At 36.6% G+C, this 16,034-nt stretch overlaps 1 long non-coding RNA gene across 1 annotated transcript in view; it reads left to right on the top strand.

Moving 5' to 3' along the window:
- Window positions 1-749: 749 nt before the first annotated feature.
- Window positions 750-16,034, top strand: part of LOC144319134 (uncharacterized) — a 46,292-nt gene continuing 31,007 nt past the window's right edge. The window contains exons 1-2 of the long non-coding RNA XR_013385047.1: window positions 750-951; window positions 4,785-4,946. This is a non-coding gene — a long non-coding RNA (uncharacterized LOC144319134). The remainder of the gene's footprint in view (window positions 952-4,784; window positions 4,947-16,034) is intronic.

The following is a 16,034-nucleotide window of genomic DNA, read 5'->3' as shown; positions in this document are numbered from 1 at the left end:
ACTTGTGCTTCACTGATTCCAGGAGGATTTGGTTGAATAAGGTGCTTTTCTCAACTATTTCCCAGTCCAAGTTTATGTAACTCATATCGTTGGACCACTTAATAGTGATATGAAACCTCAGATTCTGCACACAGGATACAGATCTGTCCTTACTGTGCTCCTCAACTTACACTTGGCTTCTCATAAATCCTTTTGATATGTCATACCTGTAAGAAATGGCTACAGCTATTAATTGATGCTAGTGGATTGGCTTTGCTCCAAAATTCAGTTGTTTGCCTTCTCGGTTGATAATATGCAGATGATCTTGGAAAAACTACTCGAGATTTTTTTTAATTATGTACTGGGGGAGATTATTGAAGGCTATTGTGTTAATCTTATCTGTAATTATAATAATGAGCACAAGCCAAAGAATGCCATGTACTTTTCAATAAGTGAGGAATTTTATTTATCTTTATAACTTAATGTGACCTTTTAAACTAGGATGAAAAGAAAAATGATAAACAAAAGCAATCACTCTCAAAATTCTATCACGTGGGCAGCCCCGGTGGCTCAGCGGTTTAGTGCCGCCTTCAGCCCAGGGCCTGATCCTGGAGACCCCAGATGGAGTCCCAAGTCCGGCTCACTGCATAGAGCCTGCTTCTCCCTCTGCCTGTGTCTCTGCCTCTCTCTCTCTCCCTCTCCCTCTCTCTCTCTCTCTCTCAGGAATAAATAAATAAAAAATATTTTTAAAAAATTCTATTATGTTTTGGCCAAGGTTAGTTTGCCTGGATACAGACTATTGGACACAGAACAAAGCACACAGAGAACCCTTGTGTGTTTGGGCACCCTCTGTATGCACCTACTCTTCCCCGGGAGGATTCATTCTAAGGAAAGAGCAGCAGCTCTGAAGCCCCGGAGCTGCCTGCTACCACTGAAAGGCCTTAGTGCCGTGGGATTGGGCCTTCCACCCAGGTAGGCCATGGAATTCTATTGAACACAAGTTCAGAGAATGACAAAGCAGAATGTTCTCTAACTATTCTGTATTCTGTAGGGTTATTCTGTAACTGACCTAATCTTGTAATTATTCTGTAACTTTATTGGATCCAAGCAAAAACAAGTCTATTTTGTAAACATGTCTTGAAAGATAAACAGAAACATTGTCCAAATGATTCAAAAGGCCAAAATTACCCTAACCTGGTGAATGCCAGGACCCTGCCCTTTAAACAATTTACAGCCTCATCTGTGCTCCCTTCTTCCCTACCTCCTAGAAAACAGTTAAGATGTCCCATCAAAGAATTATCCTAATTTCCTCATGGCAGCCACCAATCCAGATCAAAAGCCCCTGCTTCCCTGAACCCTCCCTACAAATGCCAAACACATTCCCAAATCTTTTTTTTTTTTTTTTTAGATTTTATTTGTTTATTCGTGACAGACACACACACAGAGAGAGAGAGAGAGAGAGAGAGGCAGAGACACAGGCAGAGGGAGAAGCAGGCTCCGTGCAGGGAGCCCGACATGGGACTTGATCCCCGGTCTCCAGGATCACACCCCTGGTTGAAGGTGGTGCTAAACCACTGGGCCACCGGGGCAGCTCCATTCCCAAATCTTTAAACCCTTTTTCAACACCCTTCTCCAGAGATGCTCCAATGGTTTTTCACAGGGTGTGTTCTCTTTTGTTGTGACAAATGAATAAAAGCAACTGTGTTCTACTAATAAAATGTTCCAGAAGGTTTTTGGATGTAGAGATTTGACAAGTCTGTGGCATGAGTATTTGGGAGCCAATCGAGAGGTAGAAGAACACTCACCAGAAAAGACAGACATGTGTAAGGGACACAGAGGTAAATGAGCAACAACTACAATTCTATCAAGTGTGCAGAAAAAGGGAGATTGGTATAAGAAGAGGGAGGGAGAAATACTGCTAGAAAAAAAGATTATGAAGAGAGGACTGGAGAAAATAGGCGCAGGTCACAATGCAATGTTGGAAGCTGCTGGTGGTCTGGTGGTGGAGTGGGGATAACTCATGCATGTATGCATTCATGCATTCAGTCAGCCAACAAGACTTTACTGAGTATCCCCTACATGCCAGGTGCTGGGTCTTGGCAAGGATAAACATGCAAGGGTAAACAAAGGAAAGGCACTGTTCCTGCTTCTGGGATCTTCCTGCATCTCACACTTGGTGGTAGGAAGCGGAGGGAGCAAACACACAGCTAATTGCAGAGATAACAATTGCCCCTAGAACCTGTGCTCTGGAGGAAAAGTGTCTGAGGCTAGCAGAGACTACACAGGGTTCAGAGACCACAGATGACTTCATTGAGTAAGTGGCTTTGGGCTAAGATTTGGAGAATGAGTAAGAGCTAACCAAGTGAAGGGATGATCAAAGAGCAATTTAGACAGGGGGTAGGACACTTACAAAGCCCTTCTGGTGAGGAGGAAGTAAGCATAAAAGTATGAAGTAAGTGACATTGGCGTGGCAGTCATGGGGGATATACTGCGTAAGAGAAGAGAGAGGTAGACAGGGTTGCGATATGCAGAATATTATAGCACAGGGGTTGGCAAACAGTAGCCTATGAGTCAAACCCAGCCCATCGCTTGTGTTTATATGTAAACTCTTCTTGGACCATAGTCAGCTCTCTGGATATTGTCCATGATTGTTTCCTCATTACCAGAACTCTTGAAAATTATCATAGAGGAAAGTATAGCCTGGAAAACAAAGTATTTATTATTTAGCCCCTAAAGGGGAAAGGTTTGCTGATCCCAGTTATATTCTATGCCAGGAGTTTTGTCTGTATTTATTTATTTATTTATTTATTTATTTATTTATTTATTTGATTTTATTTATTTATTCATGAGAGACACAGAGAGAGGCAGAGACATAAGCAGAGGGAGAAGCAGGCTCTCTATGGGGAGCCCAATGTGGGACTTGATCCCAGGACCTTGGGATCACACCCAGAGCAGACACTCAACCACTGAGCCACCCAGGTGCCCCAGATACTTGTTCCTTGTAAGGAAACACACCAAAATGATATAAAGGACAAGAAATATATAAACAGTTGAAATTCTTACGTTCTAATTATAGGAAAAGAGAAACTATAGAGCTCAAGTTAGATCAAAGAAACTCATTAATATGATTACATTCTAATAAGAAAACTAACGAGATTTGTGGACCGAAGGAGATACTAGTAAAAAGTCCGTGGAGGGCTGCCTAGAAGTGTCTTCCCAGGGTCTGGCCTGGTCATTCTTAAGAACCAAGCATTGGAGGGTGAAAAACTTCTTAGCCTGAACTTTGAGCAGTAAAAAAAAAAAGCCTAGATATCTTTATCTCTCCAAGATATGCACTGTGCTGAATAGTCTATTTGATGTAGTTGATGTACGGGGACAGAGCTCATGAGAATTTTTAATAACTCCTACATTCTTTGCTGGTCATAATTCATTACTGAGCCACCATTAGGACTGGACTGGAGGGGATCCCTGGGTGGCGCAGTGGTTTGGCGCCTGCCTTTGGCCCAGGGTGTGATCCTGGAGACCCGGGATCGAATCCCACATCGGGCTCCCGGTGCATGGAGCCTGCTTCTCCCTCTGCCTATGTTTCTGCCTCTCTCTCTCTCTCTGTGACTATCATAAATAAAAAAATAAATAAATAAATTTAAAAAATAAAAGGACTGGACTGAGGCTCACTGCTTAGTCCCTCACTGACTGTATTTTCAGTGGGAAAATAATGGATGTCTGTGTTTTTTTCAGCAAGTTCAAGGGCCTTTCACAAAAGTAACATTCTCTTCCCATAATCATGTTCATGTGGTGTTTCCTTCTGTGATTTTAATTTCTTCCTCTGAAATATTCATAAAGTCAGAAGTTATACATGTTTGTTGCAAAAACTGAAATATTCCGGAAATAAACACAGTGTAAATTGAAAGCCTCCTAGGAAAGCATGTCACCTGTTCCTTTGTCTCTTTCCCTAGGGTATCACGGTTAGCAGTTCTGACTGTATACACTTACTGAGTATTATCCACTCATTGACATATAGAGTTTTCTTTATCTAATTAGAAGTCATACTTACGTGGTAGTATTCTTATTTCTCTTGTTTGTATTACTATTATTATTCACCTTGCTTACTTCACTCAGTCTGAGCCTCAAATCGGCACAGATAGATCTACCTGAATAACTGCAAGCTGACACCTAGTACTGTGTGGATGTCAGATGTTTTGTAATATTGAGAACCCAAAGCCGCATTTATATAATGATTCTTAGAATAATATTGTGAAACTTGTGAAAAAACTATTATAGATCCGCATTTAAACTATCATCCAGATTTTACGTTATGATCCAGGAGAGACCACATGGTTTCCTGGAAAGAGCCATGGACTTAAGTGAGTCCCTGAACTAGCTTAGCTCATCATTTGACCACTCTGTGATTTAATGTGCTTATTTGTAAACTGGAATATTTGAGTTCAGATTATTACGAATATTCCTGCTAGCCCTAGAATTGCACATGTGTACAGTATTGGAAGCCCCAGCTTTAGTGAAGATCTTTTCCTATTTGGCTAGTATCCAATACCTATCTTCATTCAACACTTTACTAATATTGAGGGACAGTAATATGTTATCTGCTGTTCATGTCAGGTGTTGTTTGAAAGATGATTTCTGATTTCTCCTTGAATTATTATTTCTGACAATAAATATTCTCCAAAAGTGCCGGTGCCATTTTTAGATATCCACATCTTTAAAAACAGAGAAATAAGAATCTGGTAGAAATTAAACAATTAGTGGCTAGAGGAATCAGGCAAACTACAATACAATTTTCTTTTTAGGGCGAAGAAGGAATTTCTCTTTGTTGTGGGAAAGACATGCAGGAGATAAAAAACAAGAATAGAAAAATTCATGGGAACCAAGCATGGAGGGCCAACTATCTGGGCAACTGGAATGGAATTGTGGTCACTGAGGCTCCTGGAAATGACTGCTGCGCCCCTGTGGTAAGTGTGGAAGCTACTGTCCTGACAGAAAAGCATTTCATCCTAGACACAAAACGCTATATCATTCCCTTGGATTAGAGTGATAGATGGCTTTCAAGGGGAAAATAAAAGACATACTCACGTGGATGCTTCAGGTGATGATTCTGTCTCAGGTATAGGCTCAACATCACCAAGAGAAAAGTACAGTTTAATCTGGAAGCTGTACTCGATAAATTCCCATTAATTGCATGAGAATCTAAATGTTAAAATGTTCTAAATGTTAAAAGAATTACAATTATTAAAAATAAAGTTACACCCCTCTATTGCATCATTACCTATTCTCTTACTCTGCTCTTCTTCATATAATTTATTACTACTGACATCATATTATTATGTGTGTTTTAGTGTGTTTGCTATATTTCCCACTGGCTACAAATTGCATAGGGTAGGGACTCTGCTTTTCTCACTGCTGTATTCTTAACTCCTAAGAGAGTGATGGATATTTGATAAATATTGACTGATATTATAAATAAATCTATATTGGCAGTCAAGAGACTTGAGTCAAGGAGAGCAATTAAGTGTTTATCAAGTTGATAAACTTGACTTTGAAGAGATGAAAGAAAAAGAGATATTCACTATTTTGAAGAATGAACAAGACTTGATGACTCACAGAATGTGGCTGTAGGGAGAGAAGGAGAAATCTAAACTTGCTAAGACTTCAAGGTTATGTATGTGGGAGGCAGCTGGTAGTGTTACAGAAAATGGGGCAGTCATTTGGAAAGTACACTTTGGCTAGATAACAGGTTAAGCTCTTGACAGTCTGAGTGGGTGAGGGACAGTTAGAGATCTCTGATTATAGTCCAGGAGGCAGGACAGGATTGCCAACTTAGCTTTTTGGTAGACATGATAGCTGAGCCGTGGGTTTAGATAAGATTTCTGTGGGACAAACTCTAGATGCAGTGAGAAAAGGAACAAAAGACTAAACCTTATAGTTACATAAGCCACCCTTGAAACTGATCTTAAGCACTATGACCTATTCATAATTTATGAATCCATTCACACTTGGCTGTTGAGCCCCAGCTATGAGTGCTCTGAGGGACTCACAAACTAGCAGGGAAAGCTAGCAAAAAGAAAAGACTTACACACATGACCCATCAAGATGCATCAGCCACTCTAGCTCCAGCCAACTCTCTGAACCTAGTGTTGCCAGATCCTGGATCTCTTAAGTCAAGTTTTATGTGAGAATTCCTAATATAGGACATTGATTAAAATATGTGGACCAAACAAAGCATTTTTTGCTATCCAGATATAATTTATATCCACCTTTATTATAAACCCAATCAAGAAGAGATTCTGCTATTTCCCTTACCCCTCAAATTGCACAATCTCAAGCAAGGATGCTTTTAATCCTGTGAGGATTGTATTAAATAATTTGGTAGGGACAGATGATTTAGGAAGGCCATTTTATAGTGGAAGATAGGACCACTCTTTTTAATACATTCCTTTATTTATTTATTTATTTATTTATTTATTTATTTATTTATCACATGCTTAAAGAGCTCATACTATGGGGTAGGAACTCAGCATATATTGGTGAGCAAATTAGATAATCTACATTTTGTTTAGGCAAATTTCATCAGGTGGGAAAGGAATTAGAATCATTACCAGTGGAAGAAGAGGAACTCTAGCAAGTAAGATAAATAACTCTGGATGAAACTGCTTTAAAGATTATTTATTTATTTATTCATGAGAGACACAGAGAGAGAGAGAGAGAGGTGGGGAGAGACACAGGCAGAGGGAGAAGCAGGCTCCATGCAGGGAGCCCGACATGGGACTCGATCCCAGGTCTCCAAATCACACCCTGGGCTGAAGACGGCAATAAACCGCTGAGCCATGGGCTGCCTGAAACTGCTTTAGTATTTATGAAAAAGCTAAGAATGGAAGAGGGAGGTAATATTCCTAGGTGAAGAGTTTATCTAATGTATATTGCTGGGAGAGGATGGCTAGACCGTGAAGGAGGCCCTTGAAATATCTAGTATGGGCAGGAGAAAAAACAAATTAATGAAAAATATAATACATCAATTTTGTAACCTGTAGGAAATGACGGCAAAGACTAAGTTTGAATTAAATAACTGAATAAATCAGTGGCTTCCAAGATTTCTTTGATAAATAAGTAAATAAACTATTTTCCCTTCTCACATGGTCCATGATACACACACTTAGATATGTGTTCACACACACATGCACAGACACACATACAATAAAATTAAACTTTCCATATTAATATTTATATTTCCTACATGACCCCTTGAAAATATTTCCATCTTGTTTTATTTCATCTTTAAAAAGAACTGATCATGACATACCAAGGAGCTAATTTCATATCTTTGAAAACACTGAATTAAATAAAATAGTGACCTATCATTGTGTATTGGTCCTTACTTCTCAAGGCCCATGGATTTTCCAAGATTTTGGTGCTGAAAGTTTATGGTAATTGCTGAGATATGGAACAGTTCTGAGACTATTAAGTAAACAAAATAATTTAATATTTATTTATTCTTTTAGATGCTACACCAATTTATATTGAGAAGTTATGCTTATTTTCAGAGACTTTTTACTTTCACTAGTCAAAATCAAATCAATCATGATTTTGAGAGTATATGAAACTGAAATTTTAAAACAAAGAATATCCAGGATAAGTGTAGTGTCTCTTCATGGAACCTAGGCTTGCATTTAAAGATATTCATGACTAAAACATCAAAGATAATTCACAGTATTAATTGATTATTAAGTTTCAATTTGCCTTGTAATAATGACATTGGAAGAATTAGCCCAAGATGTATAGAGCTTTGAAAATACAAAGATTTCTTTGTTCATATTGATTCATGCTGCTATTTTTAAATCTACTTTGTTAAGTTGTTAGCTTTTGATGTAATTAAACGAGCAGGATATTACGTACAAATCACCACCTGTTTTTGCAAAACTTTTAGGAGCTAAATTTCTGGAATCCAGGGGCATTTGATTATAATGTTTATGTTATGTTCTTAAGAAAATCACAAGTCTAAATTAAAATGCTATAGAATCAAACATATTGTAAAACAAATGTTTAGGACAAGAAAACAAGACAGGAGTCAAACATGCAAGTAAAGTAAGAAATTTTAGCAGATTATCTGTTTTTTGAGTGTTGAATTTGGTAAGTTCTTTATAGAGTTTGGATACTAACCCTTTATCAGATATGTCCATTGACTGATGAATGGATAAAGAAAATGGAATATAATCCAGTCGTCAAAAAGAATAAAATCCTGCCATTTGCAAGGACATGAATATAGTTAGAGCATATTATGCTAAGTGAAATAAGTGAGTCAGAGAAAGACAAATACCATATGATTTCACTCATATATGGAATTTAAGGAACAAAACAGATGAACGTAGTGGAAGGAAGAAAAGAAAATAGAGCTAAACCATAAGAGAATCTTAACCATAGAGAACAAACTGAGAATTGCTGGGGGAGATGGTTGAGGGCTAAATGGGTGGTGGGGATTAGGAGGGCACTCATTATGATGAGCACTAGCTTTTATATATAAATGATGAATCACTAAATTCTAACCCTGAAACCAATATTACTCTAAATGTTAACTAACTAGAATTTAAATAGAACCTTGAAAGAAAAAACAAAACAAAACAAAATGGAATCTTTGCAATTGATAGACCAGAACATACAAAGTAGACTTTGATGGAGTTTTCTATTAATCCAGATTTTTTCATTGCAACTCCCACATAATGGATAATAAACATGTATTTCCTATAATAGATCTATACTGTAATACCCTTTGATTTCCCTGCTCTCAATTCTGTTACATGGTAGAGGCTACAGTAAATCTTCAGTGGTATTCATAGAAGCCATCAACATTTGTTATAGATACTGTACAAAAAATTCTGCAATTATTCATGATGTTAGGAATGGAGGTCGCAAGTATGGGCTTTGGATCTTCACTCAACCTCAAATGGTGGCCCCAACTTTAATTAACTATATAACTTTGATAGAGCTATGAACTACCATTGGACCTTTCAGGCAAAAATGCATAGCTTGAACAAAATCATGAGGAAACATCAATCAAACTCATATTTAATAACATTCCAAGAGAATATTGTACTATTCTGAAGTGTTAAAGTGACAAAACACAAAGGAAAATTGCGGAGCAGTTCTGGATTGAAGGAGTTTATAGCACCAGGACATCTAAATTCATTGATATTTCCTCTACTAGAAAGAACATCTTCAGGTAACTTGAGTAAGATAATGATATTGTATCAATGTTAATTTCCTAATTTTAGTTTTACTTTGTTTTTAGGAAATGAACTCTTAACTATTTTAAGGTAATGGGACATTGTGTCCCTTACTTGCAAAAGCTGAAAGAGAATGATAAAACCACGATGATAAATGTTATCATTTCGGGAGACTAAAGGATAATATGAGTTCTTTGATTCATTTTTGCAAAAGACACCATGAAACACAGTTAAATGTTCTCAAAAGGCGACATAATTTTACCAAACTCCAAAAGCTCTTATTAAGGATTAAATGAGGTAATTTGCATAAAATTAGGAATAATCCTCAAAAAATGCTAAGCATTTTTTTGTTTCATCTATATCACAATATAACTCTTCTACAAATATCTGGATTTCTGCAAGGGTACACCAACAGAGACATTCAAAAACTAGGGTTAGAAGCAAACAGCTCAAAACGTATTCTTATTTGTAACCAGAACACAAATGAAAATAATTAAAATCCTAATAAGATCTCAACATGGTTACATATCCACTAGCAATTCCTCTCAGCTCAGAATTATACCCCAGGGAGGTGGACTGAAGAGGGTCTCTATTTTTAAAAGAGATGAGTTTAATCAAACTATTTTTTGAAGAAATTGATTTAGGGCATAGGCTTCTTAAGCAAACCACTTTTTAGTTTTTAAACCACAAGAGTGAATATGTTTGGGGGGATTTTTCATATCTGCCTCACCAAATAGCTTAATGTGTAGAAAGCATGGCCACCAAACCAGTCACCAAGAAGGGCTCTTGTAGGTTTTAAGTTTTTCCCCCTTAGGGATAATTTTTCTCTTTGAGAGAAATTTTGTTCTTCTTACTTAAAAACATTAACATACCAGGGAGAACAACAAATTGAATAAACTGACTTCCTCTCTAAACTAACACGATCACCCTGAGAGATATGAGTACATTTTTCTTATAGAAACATACATCATAAGAACAGACTGTATTATTTCCTAAGCAGGAAGAAAAATAGAGAATAGATTTTATAAAGAGCCTATTGTTAAAGATGGACAGTTTGAACCAGGAATAGTATTATTAAAAAATATAATAGATTCTTTTGAATAAGAATCTTAGAAAAGTGAATAAAATAATAAAGAGATATCTTCCTAGAATGGATGAGTCCTTCTTAGAAGAAATGAACTAAATATTATTTAGAGTTTGTTTTCAATCCTTTAAATGGATTCACTGTCTCAAGCAAATCCAGTCAAATCAGGTCTCAGGTCAAATTCAGACCTTTTAATACAATCATAGTAATTACTCTTGGGGCTCAAGTACTCTTTAAAATTATTTTTACAAAGAAGAGCAACTTTTATATTCACTTAAGAAAATTTCAACTGTTCAATCACCGCAATTTTAAAATCAAGAGTAAAAAAGAATTCCAGCTTACTCAGCTCTGAAATGTTTAGCAGCGAAACAAACAAACAAAAAAAGAATTAAACTAAAAAAAATGTTTTTCTTGATCAACAAAAGGAGATACTTGGAAGAAAATTTTGACAACATTTTCTTTAACTGAAGTACAGTTGACATGTTATATTAGTTTCAGGTATCCAACATGGTGATTCAACAATTATATATATTGTGAAATGCTCTCCATGATGAGTGTAGTTACCACACCTGTCACCACATAATTATCACAGTCTTACTGACTATATTCCCTATGCTGTACTTTTTATCCCTGTGCCTAATTTATTTTGTAAGTGGAAATTTAGACCTCTTAGTCCCCTTCTCCTATTTTGCCCATCCTCCACACCATCCCCTCTGGCATCTGCCATTTTGTTTTCTGTATTTATGAGCCTATTCCTGGTTTTGTTGGTTTTTTTACAAGGTTTTTGTTTGTTCTTTGGAGGTTTTTTGTTTGTTGTTGTTGTTGTTGTTCTTGGTTATACATTGGTATCACCTGAATGAGAATCACATAATAAATAAGTAGGAATTATATTCTGATACTACGAACTGAAAAACAAAACTCAATGTGTTGAGAACTATAGTTTTTTTTTCTTGAGAATTTCAGTCGTGTTTCTTTTTATATTGCAGCAAAATACATTTAACAAAACATTTACCATTTTAACCATTTCAAAGTGTACAGTTCAGTGGTATTAAGTACATTACACATTGCTGTGCAACCATCACAATGGAGAATTTTTCATTGTGAACAAATGAACTAGATATCTGTACTGAAACTATACTCAATAAACAATAACCCCCCATTTCTTCCTGCCCCCAGCCCCTGGAAACCACCATTTTACTTTTCATCATGAATTTGGCTACTCCAGGCACCTCATATAAATGAAATGGCACAATATTTTGTCCTTTCGTGACTGGCTAGTTTCACTTAGTATAATGTCTTCAGGGTTCATTCATGTTATAACACGCATGAGAATTTTCTCCCTTTTTATTAAGGCTGAATAATATTCCATTATGCATATATCATATTTTGTTTATCCATTCACCCATCAAGGGACACATAAGTTGCTTCCAACTTTTGGTTATAGTGAATAATACTACTATTAACATGGCTATACAAGTATCTGTACAAATACCCACTTTTGATTATTTGAGTATATACCCAGAAGTGAATTTCTGGACCATGTTAAAGATAAAATTATTCTGACACATCTTAAGCCAGTAAGAAACACTTTATTCAAGATTACTGTAACAGTTATCAAGACTATCATAGCAGGCGGGAGAGATCGGTTTGACTCTAAATACAGCAAGGAGAGATAGAGATTTATAGGCAATGACCAGATTGAGGGGGTCCATGGATGGAAAGGTACTAAGAGGAAGCATCAGGAATAGGGGGATTCATGCTAAACTGACTTAGGATTCTTGTCGAAGGCTGACCAGCGTGATCAGTTATCAAGGGAGGAGGAGGAAGAATTTTAATAGATATCAATGGTGAAAGATTCTGAGTTAGCAGGATTCTTGCTACAGCTGTACTAAGCTAAATGAAGATGGGGCTGAGGACTAGGCCTTGTCAAAAAGAAGGCTCAGGGAGCAAGTGGAGAAAAAGGAACCCTCTTGCACTATTGGTGGGAATGCAAACTGGTACAGCCACTGTGGAAAATGGTCTGGAGGTTCTTCAAAAAATTAAAAATAAAGCTATATATGATCCAGTAATTCCATTATGGGGGATTTACCTAAAGAATATGAAAATATTACTTCGGAATGCTAGAGGCACCCCTCTCTTTATTGCAGCATTATTCTTAATATCCAAATTGCAAAAGCAACCCATTCGTCCATGGATAGATAACTGGATAAAGAAGCTGTGGTGTATATATATAGAATAGTACTCAGCCATCAAAAACAATGAAAACTTGCCATTTGCAACAACATGAGTGGATGTAGAGGGTATAATGTTAAGTGAAGTAAGTGAGTTAGAGAAAGAAAAATACCATATGATTTCACTCACGTGTGGAATTTGGTAAGAAACAAAATAAATGAACAAACTAAAAAACAGAGACAAACTGAAAAACAGAATCTTAATATAGAGAACAAACTAATGGTTACCAGTGGGGAGGTGGTTGAGGGCAGATGGGTGAAATAGGTGACAGGGATGAAGAGTACAATTTTCATGATGAGCACTGATAATGCATAGAATTGTTGAATCACTATGCTGTACACCTGAAACTAGTATAGCACTGTATGTTTACCACACCAGAATTATTGTTTTAACTCTAATAAAAAAAGAGAGAAGGTTCAGAGAAGACTAATTATTGTTTGGTTTGGAAGAGTCTTTTTCAATCATATGTTTAATTTCTTTAGGAACTGCCATAGTGTCCTTCACAGCTGCTGGCACAGTTTTATATCACCACAACAATGCACAGAAGTTCTAATTTCCTCACAACCTTAACCACACCTGTTAGATCTTGGGATTTTTGTTTTTGTAATAGCCATCCTAACGAGTGTAAAGTCGTATCTTATTGTTTTGATTTTAATTTCTCTGATGATTAGGGATATTAAGCATGTGCTTCTTGGCCATTTGTGTGTCTCCTTTGGAAAAAAGCTCATCTAAGTCCTTTACCCATCTTTTTCTCTTGGGTTGTCATTGTTGAGTTGTAAAATATATATTCCGGATATTAAGCCCTTGTCAGACATGTGATTTGCAAATATTTTCTCCCATTAATTAATTCCATATAGTTAATTGGTTTTGCCCATACAGTTAATCAAAGTACTAAGTTAACCAGAAAGTCATATTTCTAAACTACTTGAGTCATTGTTATGTGTTAAAATCAGTATTCTGGAATTCTGAATATTGGATTCTAAAGTTTATCTTATGTGAGCGATTTCTTATTGAATATTGCTGTGATGACAAAAACTTACTAGCTGATCGATTTTCTTTCTTTGCCATGGTACTGTGTATTAGATATAGGATATATTAGGCTAATAAACTGTATCACAGTCCAATATATGTGATTGTGATTTATTTGTCAAGCTTGAACACACACAAATGAGGAATTAAAGGGGAACTCATTAATGCAGCCTTCACTTTCAATGCAAGCAATTTTTATTAGTAATTTCTCACACTGGTGATATGAAATTTATCAGAATGAAAAATATTCTGCAGTATGTGAAGGAAACTACTTGTGCTTTGTGGAAATTGAGACTGAGGAAAAAGTTTATCATGGTGCAGAATATGCCATGAACTGACTAAGTGTTGTCTATCTGAGGGAAAAATTGTCTGATTCCTGCACAGAAAATTGGATTTTCTAGGAATGAAGTAGGTGCTATTAAATTAAAATTTATATTTTATCACATCCAAGTGAGATATGGAAGAAACAGTTCTCCCTTTTAGGCTGAATCATTATAAGTAAAGAAGTGTAGAAATTTGGTAATATTTGATAGTTTTAAGAAAAGAAAAAAATTTCTTGTGTTGTGGGATAAACATCCCCCTCCTCCCCTCCATGATTTATCTGTTTTGAATGTCTATGTGATGGAATTCAGCACTGATTTTCAATATTATATTTCTTCATTAACAACATCTCTTGATAGCACACAGTAACCACAATAGTAACAGTAATAGCAATCACAACTATTATCAATTAACATCACAACTATAATCAACCAGGCATTTGACACACATTTTTCTTTTTTTTAATATTTTATTTATTTATTTGAGAGAAAGCATGAGCATGCGGAGCAGCAGAGGCAGAGGGAGAAGCAGGCTTCTCACTGAGCAGGGAGCCCAAGATGGGACTTGATCCCCAGGACCCCAAGATCATGACCTGAGCTGAAGGCAGACACTTAACCCACGGAGTCACCCAGGCCCCAATTCACACTTTTCTAGTCACCACAGCAAACTGCAAATGAGTTCAGGAACTCAGGACAGTGCTCTATTTCCTCTTCTACAGCCTTTGACATTCAAAATTTTGTGGGGTTGTTTTGGTTTTTTGTTTTTTGTTTTTGGTGCCAGATGCCCATACCTCACCATGACTGGACAGGCTTATTGATGACTGTATGTGTACCACTAGTCTGTATGCCCTGGAGGACAGGGGACCTTACTTTCCTCCCTGGTCAGGTCAGACCCCATGCTCTCTGTCAGTCCCACTTCCTGAAAGGTTTGCAACCCACAAACATTGTGTCTTCAAGTAACGTTAAGGTTGGTATCATTAACAATCAGAACAACACAAATTGTAGTAGAATAGGTAAAAACAAGTAAATAAGCATAGTAAGTATAGATATGGACATACTGATAAGAAAGCAGGGCTTGTAAAAGCATGCTTTAAAATTCAAAAGTAGGTTTGGACTTTTTAACTTAATGAAATGACACATGCTCATTGTAAACAAGTTTAATCAGTATAGCCGAGTATAAAGAAGTAAATATTTTCTGCAATTCTTGTACAGACAGATAAGAATATGCTTCCAGATATGATGTCTTTATGAATATGTGTGTGTGCTTGGTTTGGTACATATAATTTTAGAGACAGTTTCTTCCCATGCACGGGTGTGGTATCTTGTTTTGTACTGAGCAATATGGCATTGACATCTTCCATGGTTATAAATACCGAGTTACTACTATACTTTCTAGGGATGCAAAGTATTCCTTATATGAAATGTTATACTGAAAAAAAATTAGGTGATTTCAAAATTTTCACTGTCATAATATTAGGATTAGCATTTTTGTGCACACATTTTAAGTTCTTGGCTGATTACCTCTTTATGACAAATCCAAGGAAATTGGCTGTCTGGGTCCAAGACTAGAAGTGTGATGTTGCAGTACACAACCATAGCCACTCTTAGAAGTGTAGAAATGTGTTATTAACTACTTTTTACTGCTTTGTCAAACTTTACACGCAAATGCTTGTAAAATGCAACATATAAGCCCACTCTTATTTTTCTATGAAATATTATTGAATAGTTATTGAATGTTATGAGTAAAATGAGGCTCTCTAACACTACGTGGTCCTTTTTGCTGATGACACTTGGTTGTCTAACACAGGCACCAATTACAACTGCCTTTACGAGCCACAACCATCAACTAGCCTCAGAGGTCCCTGATAAGGGTACAGTAATCTACTAGTATACTGTAAATACTTGCTCAATTAGGGCATCTCAGATCCAAACAGAGATTGTAGGCTAATAGAATGATTTGTGGATTCCTCAGTTCCTAATCTCAGACTTAGCTTGAAATACCCTTCAGAAGACATCTGCACTGCCTCCAATAATCTGGGGAGGGCATCAAAATAAAGGAATAGAGCTCATATTTTACTGCTTCTTTTTCCTGTATCTGGTAGCCCCCAAATGGTTATCATTAAGTTAATCTTTCATTATCCCCTGTGCTGACTCTTACCA

This window comes from Canis aureus, chromosome 1 (assembly GCF_053574225.1).
Source record: "Canis aureus isolate CA01 chromosome 1, VMU_Caureus_v.1.0, whole genome shotgun sequence".
Taxonomy (NCBI): Eukaryota; Metazoa; Chordata; class Mammalia; order Carnivora; family Canidae; genus Canis; species Canis aureus.
Note: the sequence above shows the minus strand (reverse complement) of the source record. Positions and strands in the feature narration are given on the sequence as shown.